Here is a 15,682-nt window from a genome sequence, read left to right on the forward strand (position 1 = left end):
GTAGTGGCCATAACGAGTTTTGAAGGCTGTTTTCGGTATATCGGCTCCTTTAACCCTTAGTTGATGATAACCCGACCTTAGGTCGATTTTGGAGTATACGCTCGAACCTTGGAGTTGATCGAATAGGTCATCGATTCGGGATAAAGGGTATCGGTTTTTAATGGTGACTTTGTTCAGCTCACGGTAATCGATACACATGCGAAAAGACCCATCTTTCTTTTTAACGAACAAAATTGGAGCTCCCCATGGTGACGTACCCGGTCGGATGAAACCACGTTCTAATAATTCTTGTAGCTGACTTTGTAATTCTTTCATTTCGGTGGGCGTAAGTCTATATGGAGCACGAGCTATTGGTGCGGCTCCCAGTACAAGATCTATTTGGAATTCAACGGATCGGTGTGGAGGTAGTCCCGGTAATTCGTTCGGAAACACCTCAGGAAATTCTCTTGCAACGAAAACGTCATCGATTTTCTTTTCTTCTTTTTCAACCTTCTCGACGTGTGCTAGTACGGCATAACAACCTTTTCTTATTAGTTTGCGCTCCTTCAAACTATTGATAAGATTTAATTTGGCATTACCCTTTTCTCCGTACATTAAGGGTAACCCGTATTCCCTCGAAATGCGAATCGCCTTTCCATGACAAATAACTTCGGCTTTCACCCTGGACATCCAGTCCATTCCAATAATTACGTCGAAGCTTCCCAATTCCACCGGTATTAAATCAATTGCAAACGTTTTTCTAACTAAACTAATTTTTCGATTTCGGCAAATTTTATCAACCTTAATTAGTTTACCGTTTGCTACTTCAACTATACACTTTTTATCTAAAGGTGTTAACGGGCAATTTAATTGGTACAAAATTCTCTATTCATATAACTTCTATCGGCACCTGAATCAAATAAAACATAAGCAGGTGTATTGTTGATAAGAAACGTACCCGTAACAAGCTCCCGGTCTTCCTGTGCTTTCTCCCCATTAATGTTGAAGGCTCTCCCACGGCCTTGCCTATTTCCATTCCGGCACTGATTTATGGTATGGCCCGGTTTTCCACATCCATAACAAACAACGCCGTTATTATTTGTTCCGGCATTATTTGCTCCTTTGTTTCTATTTGGTCCGTAGACTTCACACTTTGCCGTAATATGGCCATTCCTGTTGCACCTGGTACATAACTCTCTACAAAACCACTCCGGATGAAACGTATCACACCTTGGCCATATAGTTCTTTGCTTTTTGTTGTCGTTGTTGTTGTTGTTGTTGTTGTTGTTGTTGTTGTTGTTGTTTGGGTTATTGTTGTTGAAACAGTTGTTGTTGTTATTGTTAGGATTGGGGTTGTTGTTGTTGTTGTTGTTGTTGTTGTTGTAGTTTTGGTTGCGGTTGTTGTTGTTGTTGTTGTTGTTGTAATTGTTATTGGAATGGTTGTTGCGGTTATTGTTGCGGTTGTTGTTGCGATTATTGTTGTTGTTGGGGTGATTGTGATTGTTGTTGTAGTTGTTGTTTTGATTGTTGTTGTTGGACTGGTGACCCTGATCACTGCTTTCCTCCCACTTTCTCTTTCCCTGTTTCATTATGGCCTCCTCGGCCGCCTCTTTCTTTATCCTTCCTGTAATTTGGCCTATCAATTTGTGGGCTATACGACTCACTTTCTGCATTGTTGCAGGGTCGTTAGCACCTACATGCTCTTGGATTCATTCCGGCAACCCTTTTATGAACGCTTCAATTTTTGCCTCTTCATCCTCAAATGCTCCAGGACACATTAAAACCAGTTCATTGAAACATCGCTTGTAGGTAATGACGTCTAACCCTTGGGTTGTCAGTGCTTTAAGCTCTTCCTTGAGCTTGTTGATTTCAGTTCTGGAATGGTACTCTTCCTTCATCATGTGCTTGAAGGCGGACCATGGAAGTGCGTAGGCGGTATTCTGTCCTACGTAATCCATGTAGGTATTCCACCATGTCAAAGCAGTACCCCTGAATGTATGTGCGGCATACTTAACTTTATCCTCTTCTGCGCAGTTGCTGATTGCAAACACGGCTTCAACCTTCTCTGTCCACCGCTTTAGTCTAACGGGTCCATTTGGTTCCTTCAAACTCATTGGGTTTGTAGGCCATAAAAGCTTTGTAGGAACATCCTACCCGGTTGCCATTGTTTCCTCCACTGCTAGAACCCGATTGGTTATTGTTGTTCATTGCATTCACCACTGCAGCCATATTTGCAGCGAAAGCTTGAAGTTCTTCTGTGTTTAATTGTTGTTGTCTAGTAGCTGGAGGAGCCATTTCCTTCAAAAATAGCCGACTGAGTTAATCATATAGAATTTTAGAAGTAGCCAAAAAGTATTTTGTAGCTTAATATGAACTTATTATTATAAAAGCCTTTTCTTCATATTAGCGTTTTATAACTATAATAATGTTCATACTTAGCAGCTAACACACAAATTAACTACTAAAATTCTAATATGAAAAACTATGGTAAGTTATTACGTTACTACGTAATAATAAGTTGTAATAATAATAATAAACCTTCCATGCTTATTCTTATTATTATACAATCATAAGGAAAATTACATTGCGGATTTTCTTACAAACTTAAACACACAATATAATACATATTATACAATGCATGGAATATAGGGTAGTCGTCGATAGTTTAAGAATGACGAGGTTTCTTAGATGTTGACGTTATTTCTTTCTCAGTCAAACGTTTGGATCTTCGTTTGGATAGTTCTTTTTCCAATTCCTCCCAATTGGTTCTTTCGGCTAATTGCTTAGGAACAAAACCACCAGTCGTTATACGAGCGGTCATTTTATAAACTGCTTTCTTAGATGGTTCATGTGGATGGTCACAAACATTTTGGGTCATAATAGGTTCATCGGGTTTGGGATTGGGTATAACAGCCAAAGATTTTCCCAAATTACGTTGTGGTTCGGTAATTTCCACAACTTCTTTAGGATCCTCTTCTTCGGGTTCCTCCTCTGGATCTTCTTCCGGATCCTCTTCCAGAACCTCTTCTGGTAATTGTGAATCTTCCCAATTTTCCCAACAATTTTCCTCTTTAATGGTAGTACCAAAAGTTAACTTTTCTGTTGGTTCATAAGTCGTATGCTTTGACTCAACATCCGAATCACTTGATAAGTAAATGAAATCTGAATCACTAGAGATGCTAATATGATCGGATGAAGTCATCTATCACATAATAGCAGGCACGTTAAGAGAATGATATATCTTATAATATTTATATGTTAATAATCTTATGTTTCCAACAATTATATTAAGCAATCATTTTAAAACAATTACGGTCGAAGTCCAGACTCACTAATGCATCAAAAATCAGTTAGACACACTAATGCAAAATTTTTTGATTCTCTAAGACCAACGCTCTGATACCAACTGAAATGCCCCGTTCATATTAATTATAAATGTTTCATATTAATTGATTTCTTTGCAAGGTTTTGACCTCTATATGAGACGTTTTCAAAGCTTGCATTCATTTTAAAATAACCATAACATTTATTATTAAATAAAGGTTTAAAAGCATAAGTTTTGATTGTCGATCAAAGACAATCTCCTCAAAATACATGTATTTTACACACACCATTACATACTTGTCAACAATATATTACAAATACAATTTCCGAATGCAAGTTTATTTATTTAGAAAAGCATGATGACTCCAAATCTTGACGTTGAGTAAATATGCAACAGCGGAAGCTTTCTAATAATCACCTGAGAATAAACATGCTTAAAAAGTCAACAAAATTGTTGGTGAGTCATAGGTTTAGTTTCTATATAATAATCATAACATTTAATAATCCACAAGATTTCATTTAATTAAATGCGAAAGATCATTACAACTGCAAAAATCATTCATACGATGAGTCGCCTGGTAACCGACCTTAACATAGAGCGCTTAAGATATCTGGCATCATAAATTCCACTATTCAAATGTATGACAAGAACCCTTTGAAGTACTAAAGCATTTCCACTATTCGAAAATGGGGGTGGTTGGTGCCCGTAGATCTACCTTTAGGATTCGCGTCAATTAGTGTTTTTCACTAATTCTTAGGTTACCAAGCATAATAATAATAATAAGTACATATATCCAGTATAACAAAACAATCGTAGAATGTAGTTTCATGAACTTGTGCTTATTTTGTAAAACATTTATAAATTTGCATGTATTCTCATCCCAAAATAATTTAGATAGTAAAAATGGGACTATAACTCACTTGTGATGATTTCCGAATAGATGGTAATAAGACTTGGCCTTTGACAAATTCACGAACCTAATAATAATATTCTTGTGTCAAGATATATATATATATATATATATATATATATATATATATATATATATATATATATAATTAATATTCCATACTTATGATACTTGTGATAATTTTAATTGTCCAATGTTAGTAGTCCAATAGTCCGATAGTCCAACAGTATAAATATATATATAAATATAAATGCGTATATTGTGTTAGAATTTACTAACACTATAATATATTGTCTTAATATAATAAGACACATAATATGTATATTGTCTGAAGCAATCTGCGACCCATTGTATACATGTCTCAGGCTCGATCACAACTCAAAGTATATATATTATGTTGGAATCCACTTCGACCTACAGCTAACTCGAGATTACTGCCAATGGTGTCTTATAGTTCGTTCCAATAATATATATAGAAAAAGTCAAAATGATATGTCAAAACTTTGTATACGAATTCACGGTGATCAAGTCATATATATATATATATATATATATATATATATATATATATATATATATATATATATATATATATATATATATATATATGGTGCCTTACAATCTTTATTAAGACTATAATATACTGTCGTAGAACTTAATCACGACTATTATAAATTGTATTTCCATAAGTTCGGGAACAAGACATGTATAAATACATGTAGGATACAAGGTAAGTTAGCTAGGATAAGGTTAGCATCCATTTTTATTAATCAAAACCGTAGCTAAAAACAAACAAAAATATCCAATTTTGTTTTACCCATAATTTCTTCGTTACAAATCCGTTTTGAGTGATTCGACTTGCCATAGTTTTGTATCGAACCGTTATTTATTAATCTAAACAGAAAAAGTATATGTTTATAGTCGAAAATACAGCTTAGGTGTCAAATACAAGAAGATAGTCATATCCGTCGTAAGAACGACATCTTGATGACTCTTTTGAAAAACATACTTCCAATTAGAGTTTAACCATGGATTTTGGATATATTTCATATCCATATAAAATAAGTTTTTTCACCAAAGAAAATCTTTTAATGCAAAGTTTAAGATAGGTTTTTAAAATCAAACCCAAAACAGCCCCCGATGATCTATGACGGCGTATGTTCAGTTTTAAGGTGTTCTTCGTGTTTACAAGTTTTATATCCTTATGTTAGCTTGACATACTGTCATAATACATGTGTTAAAGTATTTTAAAAGTTAAGTTAGAAGGATTAAGTTTGTTTGTGAACAAGTTTAGAATTAATCTAAACTATGTTCTTGTTGTTGTAAGTTATAAACTCATAGCTATATGGATATGAATCGAAAAAGATTATGAATAAGGTGACTACCTCAAATTAAATGAACAAAGTTGCTGATAAAATAAGATGATAATCTTGTGATCAAAGATATCCTTGATGGCTTGTAATCCTTGGAGTAGAATCATAGAATGAACAAAAGTTCGAATAAGATTTCTATCTTGAATTAAGATAGTTATAAGTATATGAATTAAACCAAAACTTATATATGATTTTTACCTTGATAAAGAGGAGTAGATGAGTTAACAAAGTGTTCTTGAAGCTAGTTTATGATCAAGTGAATGAAGATTTTCTAGTACTTGAAGTATGTGTGTTTAAAGAGTGTTTAAAGAGTAAGAAATGGAGAGAATACTTGGAGTTCTTGTGCAGGGTCGGTCCTGACATTTTTAGTGCCCCGAGCGAGTAAAAAAAAAAGGCCCCTAGGTTGATTCGAGACTTTCAAAGAACAATAAATTAAGGGAGTGATATGTACTAAGGATGAGATCGGTACTAGTACCGAACCGTACCGAATCCGAAAATCCCGATACCGAAAATGCATAAAAGTGAGAACCGAATACCGTACCGAAATTTGAAAACGGTATCGGTTCAGTACCGATATCAAAACCGGTATTTTCGGTATTGTACCTAATAGTACCGAAAATTGTTTTTTTCGTCTATAACAACATATATTTTTTATATCGGAAGTATAAGTTTCTGATTGTATTGTGTACGTAAAAGGAACTTCAAATTCTTGTAAACTAATTTCATTCTATGATAAAGTAGTACGAAGTAGTAAATTTTCTATAGAATGTTATAGTTTTTAAAATTCTTTTATTTGACCAGAACTAGTAAGTTACTTTATATTCTATGTATCATCTTTTTTTACCAACAATGGTGGAAGAAAGTTGAGTGGAAATAAAGGACCAGCATAATACATTCACTTGGTAGTATACGGAAGTCTTACGAGTTAACAGAAAAAATGAATGCCTAGTACACAATCATCATATTCACTAAAATGACTAACATAAAATACTCATTTTATCATAAAATAAGTAAATTCACTTGCAAAGTTAGCGATCCTTCCATGTTTCGGATCCATGGTCAATTTCTACATAATTGATAATAAATAAATACAATGTCTACCTGTTAACCTTCCCACATCGACATATTATAAAGGTTATATACTCTATTAAATCCAAAGCCCTCGGAAGTATCAAAAATTGAAAGGCACATCGCACGATCTTCTTGGGCCTTAAATCTTTGTTAGGTTTATTTTGATTTAGTATAATAGGGCCCGCGTTAGTATATGGATATGGGCCCCTAAAATCTTTGGGCCCTGTGCGGGTGAACACCTTGCACCCCTCTCGGGCCGGGCCTGATCTTGTGTGTGAGTATTATGAGAGTGAAGGTAAATTAAATAGCTGATATGAATGAGTAAAAAGAGTGTTAAAAGTCGTGGTTCATGTATATGGTTAAGAGTCTTTATCAAAATTTGGAATATAGCATAATAACGCAAACTAAAAGTTAAATGTTGGTTCCCACAAGTCTCCATCATGTTTATCCTTATCTTGTAACTCATAGGGCTGCTAAGGAGGCTATAATTGGTATTTCATATTGGTATATACTCATAGTATTTAAGTATGGAAGCTGGGTATGATACGGGTGTAAATACCGAATGAATACGAATAGAATTCTTGATGGAATTGAATGAGATTATGAGTATAGCTATCTTTGTTGAGTATAAGTATGTTAGTATATATGTTTAAGTCCTTCAAAAGTGTATTAACACATATTAATACAATACATATACATACATTTTAATTTAGAAGTTATTACAACGTAAATCGTTATATATATGTATATAGTCTTGAAGTATTTAAGTTAGTAATCTCATTTTATGTATATAACCAATTATTAATATATGTAATGAGATACTTAAATATCATTTAACAATCATGAGTATATATTTATATTCATATATACATCATTAAATAATTATTACGAATTATGACGTTCGTGAATCGTCAGACAGACGGGGTGGCCAAATGTTTGTATAAAATTCATTTCAAATAGAATTCTTGTGGTCTATTAAAATGATAGAAATGATTATTTATGTTAAACTAATGAACTCACCAACTTTTTGGTTGACACTTTAAAGCATGTTTATTCTCAGGTATTAAAGAAATCTTCCGCTGTGCATTAGCTCATTTTAAGGATATGATTGGGAGTCATTCATGGCATATTTCAAAAGACGTTGCATTCGAGTCGTTGAGTTCATCAAGATTATTATTAGGTCAATTATAGTTGAATGTATTATGAAATGGTATGCATGCCGTCAACTTTCATTGTAAAGAAAGTTTGTCTTTTAAAAACGAATGCAATGTTTGTAAAATGTATCATATAGAGGTCAATTACCTCGAGATGTAATCATATGTTATTGTATTCATTTTTATGGATTAGGACGGGTCATTACACATTATTGGAGCAAACAAATTAAATATCATTTGCAAACAAATTAAATAACATGTAGAAAAATATTGAATCATTTTGTGCAAACAAATTAAATACTATTTGCATAAATAGATTAGATACCATCAAAGTATCAAACTATTAAAGTATGCACTGTATTTTGCAAATAGGAAAAAAAAAAGAACAGATTAAATACCATCAATTTTTATAGAGAAGGTTGTACGCTAATATGATATGAATACGAAGAGTCTTGATGATAATTAACAGACATGGATTTGTGTATATTGTTTGTACAATTCTTGGCAAACCTTGTTAGTGGAACAAGGGTATTGAGACCTGATCATTAAATGGATGATATGATGATGGATGTATGCTTGTTGGCGATTCCCCGAAGGTAGTGCGAAGGTATTGCACTTTACGCCACCAAGATACGAAGGTAACTCATTGAGAGTGTTTGTGTATGAGTGATTATGACTTGAGTGTGAATGCCTTGTCCAGGGATCATGTCCCCTTTATATAGAGTTAGGTGGTAGCCTTGTTACCAGTTTTCTAGGCGGATTCAGTCTTCGAGGCAATCTCTGATGAGACAAAGGGGACTTTCCCTTCGGCTGACTGTGATCCCTGCTGGTCCAAGAAAGCTAACCTGCAGCATTTCTCTTTTGTCATTTGGCTGTTAGTGGTAACGAGCCTGGTCAACCCGTTAACTTCTCTCTTTCAGTCTAGGTGACCTCGTGACTTTAGGAGAGGTCCTTGTCCATTGGTATCCGTGATCCCTTCGTCAATACGTTCCTTCGTTATTATTTCTTCGTATCACTGAAGCGAATTTGCACCAACTCTGAATATTGGGATTCTTGTTTGGTGGCACTCTTCTTCTGTCCTTTGAGTGCCATTATTTGATTTCAAGGGTATCCCGCCCTATGATTTGTATTCGACATATGTATTCTTGTGATCCATCCTTACGTCATCTATCATTGCTAGGCGTGATACCTTCGTTAACGTAGCTTCGTGTATCTTGGCGGGGAGATACACTATCAAGCCCCCCAGTTTAATTTTACGAAGCTTCTTAACCAAGCTATGTTGAATTAAACTTAATCTGCCACTTGACTACTTGATTTGACATTTCTGATCTAAGCAATTAATTACCCGAGTGCTGTTTTACCTTTCTGCCCTCGCTAATTCTTTTTGTTTCAATAAGACCGCTGGTTAAAATGGTAATTTGCAGGTGCGGTTACCAAAGTAACTCTGTAATTGATGGGACGGTTCCTGCTCTATGGTAATAAAGGGTTAACTTTTTGATTTTCTCTTTCATTTTCTTTTTCTTCTTCTTTTGCTATTCTTCATCGTCTGATCATATTTTTCATTAAAAAAAAAAGGTATTGCTCCCCTCTTGTCGTCTTTTTTGTTATTTTGTTATGGCTAAAGTAGGGCTTCGATCAATTTCTAGTACCGTGACCCCCGAGCGTTTAAAACGCCTCTATAAAACCCTAGGTCTCAAAGGAGACGACATGATTTTGCCGGAATCTGGTAAGTTTATGCTAGATTTTTCGGCGGATTACGTTGGGATGTACACTCAATCATTTACAGAGTGCAACCTTAGGATTCCCATTTCATCATTCTTTCTTAGTGTTCTTGATTACTTCAAAGTCCATGTTTCGATTGTTCACCCTCTTGCCGTTAAAAAGATCTTGGCTTTTGAATATATGTGTAAAGCTTATGGCGGTCAGCCTTCAGTTGACTTGTTTCGCTGTTTCTTTCAAACTGGAGACGCTGGGAATTGGGTTACTATTGCCAAGCGTCGCAAAAAGAGGGGTAGCGTTACTGATACTCCCATGTGTTTCGCTTCTTCCGTTCCTGATGTAAGGAATTGGAAGGATTCCTTCGTTTTCATCAAGAAATCTTTTTTCTTTCCGGATAAATATCCTAATGTTGTTGACATCAAATGTGCCACTGTTCCCAAGAAATATGGTGATCTTATCCCTGAGGATGCTAAAGATGATCCTCTCTTTAGTAGGATTTGTCGTCATCCTATAATTCCTTTAACTCTTCCAGATTCCCTTCTTTTTAAACTCGGCATGGCACATTCCTGGGAAAAAGGCGAAGCTATCCCTGTGTACTTTTGTGGGGAAAGGGGTAGGTGTTGTATGTCTTAGGTTTTATTTCTTGTTCATACTTGCTTGTGTCAAATTTTTTGTAACCTTGCTTTATTTTTTGTAGAGATGTCTTTGCCAAATGTTATCAAATCTTTTGGTGTGAAGCAGATGACTGAAGCTATCCATGCTAGTACTGTGGTTAAAGAGCTTGGCTCTCCCTCCTGTTCTGGTTTTATGGAGGTGGACAGCAAGCCGGAGAAAGTCGCTGAGTCGAGTGCTCCCAAGGTTCAATCCTGTGCTAAGATGGAGTCAAGTGCCCCCAAGGTGTAACCCATTGCTAGGGTTGCTTCGGAACACGAACCTATTGATGTTGATGCTGAACCTGACGTATCTAAAAGCATTCCTGTTAGGGCCTCTAGGCGCCAAAAGGTTGCCAGGAAGATGAAAGAGGTTGTTTCTGGTTCCCCTTTGAAGAAGGCGAAGTTTGCTCTCCATGATGAAGATACTGATGATGAAGCTCAGGTTGAAGGTTCTGGTGACAACGTTCCCTTGGGTAAGCTTCGTATTTGTTAACTTGTTTTTTTTTTTGAACAAATTTATGTGTCATTGTAGGTGATACTCCTGCCATCCCTTCTTTAGAAGCTTGTTTTGATGTGTTCGATGAGATGATTCCTTCTGAATTTGAGGATGCCTTTGTGGATACCTCTAAGCTCATTGATGTTTGCACCGCCCATAACTATCGTTCTGCTATTTATAATCATCTTATCCTTTCTCGTTTGAAGCAGAAGTCTGGCGATGTTATATGTTTGGAGAAAGAGGTGGAAGAGCTTAGGGATGTCAATGCATCTTCCAAGGAGTCTGTAAGGAAGTTACAGGAACAATTGTTGTTGAACACATCTTGGGATGAGGAGGTGAAATCAGCCAAGAGTGAGATTCTGAGTATGCAGGAGAAGCAGAAGCTGGATGAGAAGAAGATAGCTGACTTGGAAGAGGAGAATGAGGTTCTTCGTCAGGAAGCGAAGTTGTTAGCAGATCAGAAGGCGAGGTTGAAGACAGACTATTCTGCTGTTATTACTCAGGTTATTCCACATGTTTGCAAGCAGGCTATCCGCAGCAAGGAGTTGAGTGAGTTGGTTGGTGAGGTTGTTCTTGCTAGCAGGCTTGAAGAGAGGTGTAAATTGTTGACTGAGTTGTCCCAGTAAGGCAAGCTCGAACTTAGCAGCTATCCAGAGTATACGGTTCAGGTTACGGCCCTTGTTGATGCTGCGTGTGCTCGCTATACCGATGATGATCTTAATTATGTCGCCTCTGTTGCTACTCACTCCGATGCTAAGCCTGTGGAGCTTCTTGCTTTGGTAGCGGAACAATGATCTTGGTAGTCTGTTTATGACCTTCTTTTGATGTGATGATCTGTACTCTAATTACTGTAACAACCCAACCCGATAACCATCCGAAAATGTGCCTAAAAAAAAAAATTCTGGAGCAGCCCATCTGGACGGCGTCCAGATTTCTAGACGGCGTCCAGCTATGAAGAACTGGATGGTGTCCAAGCCCTTTGGACGGCGTCCCAATTGCCTACCAGATTCTGATTTGCTAAACTTTTACACACGGGCGAAAAACCCGCTTCCCGACACTTTTAAACCAAAACACTTTCACAATATATTACAATAGTTTAAACTAAGAGTTTTTCCCAATAAAAACCAAGTTTTACGACACCGAGCCCACATCGACCCAATTTACCACACGTGACTATTTCGACCCATTAGTTTATACAAAACATAGACCGAGCATGGGATTGGGGACACGCTACCCAATCCTAAACGAATCCAAAAGCGAGTCTTCTAAAGCAACTACGCAAGTCCACTAGTCCCTGCGCTTACCCGAGCCACAGCATCCATGCAATCTATAAAAATGTAAACAACGAGAGGGTAAGCTAACGCTTAGTGAGTGAGAATATACTACATACATATATATGCATAAAATGGACACGCCACATAAAACCAAATACCGCATACCGGAGCATCCAAGCATAAAGGCAAGCTAGTCTAAGCATACCGTAAGATCACTAAGCAACGAGCTAAAGATACATCAACAAAATATAAGTTCACCAACAACGATGCGAACAATGCCAATAAGCTACACCCGGAGAGTTAGCTACATCACGACAATACAACATTATATGTATACAATATATGTATATATATATATATATATATATATATATATATATATATATATATATATATATATATATATCTCGAATAACATAATTTGCTTACGCTTACAACACAATAATCATGGTTAACCAAATCTTCGCAAGGGAATGACTTCGTGAAACAAGTCATCGATGTTCATAACAACCATTAGTGCACTTAACACTTCGTACACTAACCCCACGGGTGGCATCTTAACACTTCGATACTTCACCCCGGGTGGCGTCTTAACACGTCGACACTTCACCCCGAGTGGTGTCTTAACACTTCGACACTTCACTCTTCATTTTACTTGAAGTGGCATCTTAACACGTCGATACTTCACCTCGAGTGGCGCCTTAACACATCGGCACTTCACCCGTTATTCTCTTGGAGTGGCATCTTAGCACATCGATACTTCACTCCGGGTGGTGTCTTAACACATCGACACTTCACCCCGGATGACGTCCTAACACATCAACACTTCACCCGTCACATTACTTTGAGTGGTGTCTTAGCACATCGACACTTCACTCGTCACGTGAAATGTGGTGTCTTAGCACATCGACACTTCACATCTCACGCTACAACAAATAAATACATTATATACCTACGCATATAATTATTCCACTCACTATATTAACCCTTCGTCATTGGGGTTATATAAGTCCACATCACAATATTAACCCTTCACCATTGGGGTTATATAATCCACATCACACAGCGTGTGATAATGTACACACAAAATATGTACCTCGCCAAAGGTGGCCAACCAAAATGCACAACCGTGCCAATTGGACCTATACACAAGTCCATCAAATCCACCTATATGTGAAGTGAGCTCTATAACCGAGAAACACTTCACCCCGACCCGCACCCATCCTACACATACATATGCACATAGAATATTAACACTCACCTTGTCGTCTTGATGAATGCTTCCGAATAATCCGCAACTCGCCGATGAAATGTACCTATTCCATTTTCACAATACAACAAAACGATTAGGGTTGACTTACAAACCAACCCATATGACACTTAGTGCAATTTCGACCCAAATGCACTTCCAAGCACAAACCTCGCCCAAACTAACCAATAATCACTAACACGAGTGAAAATGGTCCTAACATGTAGTGACCCGAACTTTTCCATGTTTATATATATATTAAATGAAATTGTTATTTACATGATTAAGTGTTTCCAACATATTAAGCAATCAAACTTGTTAAGACTTGATTAATTGAAATAGGTTTCATATAGACAATTGACCACCCAAATTGAACGTTGATTCACGAACGTTAAAACTTGTAAAAACTATATGATGACATATATATATGGATATATATAGTTAACATGATATTATGATAATAAAACATATCATTAAGTATATTAACAATGAACTACATATGTAAAAACAAGACTACTAACTTAATGATTTTGAAACGAGACATATATGTAACGATTATCGTTGTAACGACATTTAATGTATATATATCATATTAAGAGATATTTATACATCATAATATCATGATAATATAATAATTTAAAATCTCATTTGATATTATAAACATTGGGTTAACAACACTTAACAAGATCGTTAACCTAAAGGTTTCAAAACAACACTTACATGTAACGACTAACGATGACTTAACGACCCAGTTAAAATGTATATACATGTAGTGTTTTAATATGTATTCATACACTTTTTAAAGACTTCAAGACACTTATCAAAATACTTCTACTTAACAAAAATGCTTACAATTACATCCTCGTTCAGTTTCATCAACAATTCTACTCGTATGCACCCGTATTCGTACTCGTACAATACACAGCTTTTAGATGTATGTACTATTGGTATATACACTCAAATGATTAGCTCTTAGCAGCCCATGTGAGTCACCTAACATATGTGGGAACCATCATTTGGCAACTAGCATGAAATATCTCATAAAATTACAAAAATATGAGTAATCATTCATGACTTATTTACATGAAAACAAAATTACATATCCTTTATATCTAATCCATACACCAACGACCAAAAACACCTACAAACACTTTCATTCTTCAATTTTCTTCATCTAATTGATCTCTCTCAAGTTCTATCTTCAAGTTCTAAGTGTTCTTCATAAATTCCAAAAGTTCTAGTTGCATAAAATCAAGAATACTTCCAAGATTGCAAGTTTACTTCCATGTTTTCTAAATCCATTCCAAGTAATCATCCAAGATCAAGAAACCTTTGTTACTTACAGTAGGTTATCTTTCTAATACAAGGTAATAAACATATTCAAACTTTAATTCAATTTCTATAACTTTAACAATCTTATTTCGAGTGGAAATCTTACTTGAAATTATTTTCGTGTCATGATTCTGCTTCAAGAACTTTCAAGCCATCCAAGGATCCTTTGAAGTTAGATCTATTTTTCTCATTTCCAGTAGGTTTATCCAAGGAACTTGAGGTAGTGATAATGTTCATAACATCATTCGATTCATACATATAAAGCTATCTTATTCGAAGGTTTAAACTTGTAATCACTAGAACATAGTTTAGTTAATTCTAAACTTGTTCGCAAATAAAAGTTAATCCTTCTAACTTGACTTTTAAAATCAACTAAACATATTTTCTATATCTATATGATATGCTAACTTAATGATTTAAAACCTGGAAACACGAAAAACACCGTAAAACCGGATTTACGCCGTCGTAGTAACACCGCGGGCTGTTTTGGGTTAGTTAATTAAAAACTATGATAAACTTTGATTTAAAAGTTGTTATTCTGGGGAAATTATTTTTATTATGAACATGAAACTATATCCAAAAATTATGGTTAAACTCAAAGTGGAAGTATGTTTTCTAAAATGGTCATCTAGACGTCGTTCTTTCGACTGAAATGACTACCTTTACAAAAATGACTTGTAACTTATTTTTCTAACTATAAACCTATACTTTTTCTGTTTAGATTCATAAAATAGAGTTCAATATGAAACCATAGCAATTTGATTCACTCAAAATGGATTTAAAATGAAGAAGTTATGGGTAAAACAAGATTGGATAATTTTTCTCATTTTAGCTACGTGAAAATTGGTAACAAATCTATTCCAACCATAACTTAATCAACTTGTATTGTATATTATGTAATCTTGAGATACCATAGACACGTATACAATGTTTCTACCTATCATGTCGACACATCTATATATATTTCGGAACAACCATAGACACTCTACATGTGAATGTTGGAGTTAGCTATACAGGGTTGAGGTTGATTCCAAAATATATATAGTTTGAGTTGTGATCAATACTGAGATACGTATACACTGGGTCGTGGATTGATTCAAGATAATATTTATCGATTTATTTCTGTACATCTAACTGTGGACAACTA

Source organism: Rutidosis leptorrhynchoides, chromosome 1, assembly GCF_046630445.1.
Source record: "Rutidosis leptorrhynchoides isolate AG116_Rl617_1_P2 chromosome 1, CSIRO_AGI_Rlap_v1, whole genome shotgun sequence".
NCBI classification, from domain to species: Eukaryota; Viridiplantae; Streptophyta; class Magnoliopsida; order Asterales; family Asteraceae; genus Rutidosis; species Rutidosis leptorrhynchoides.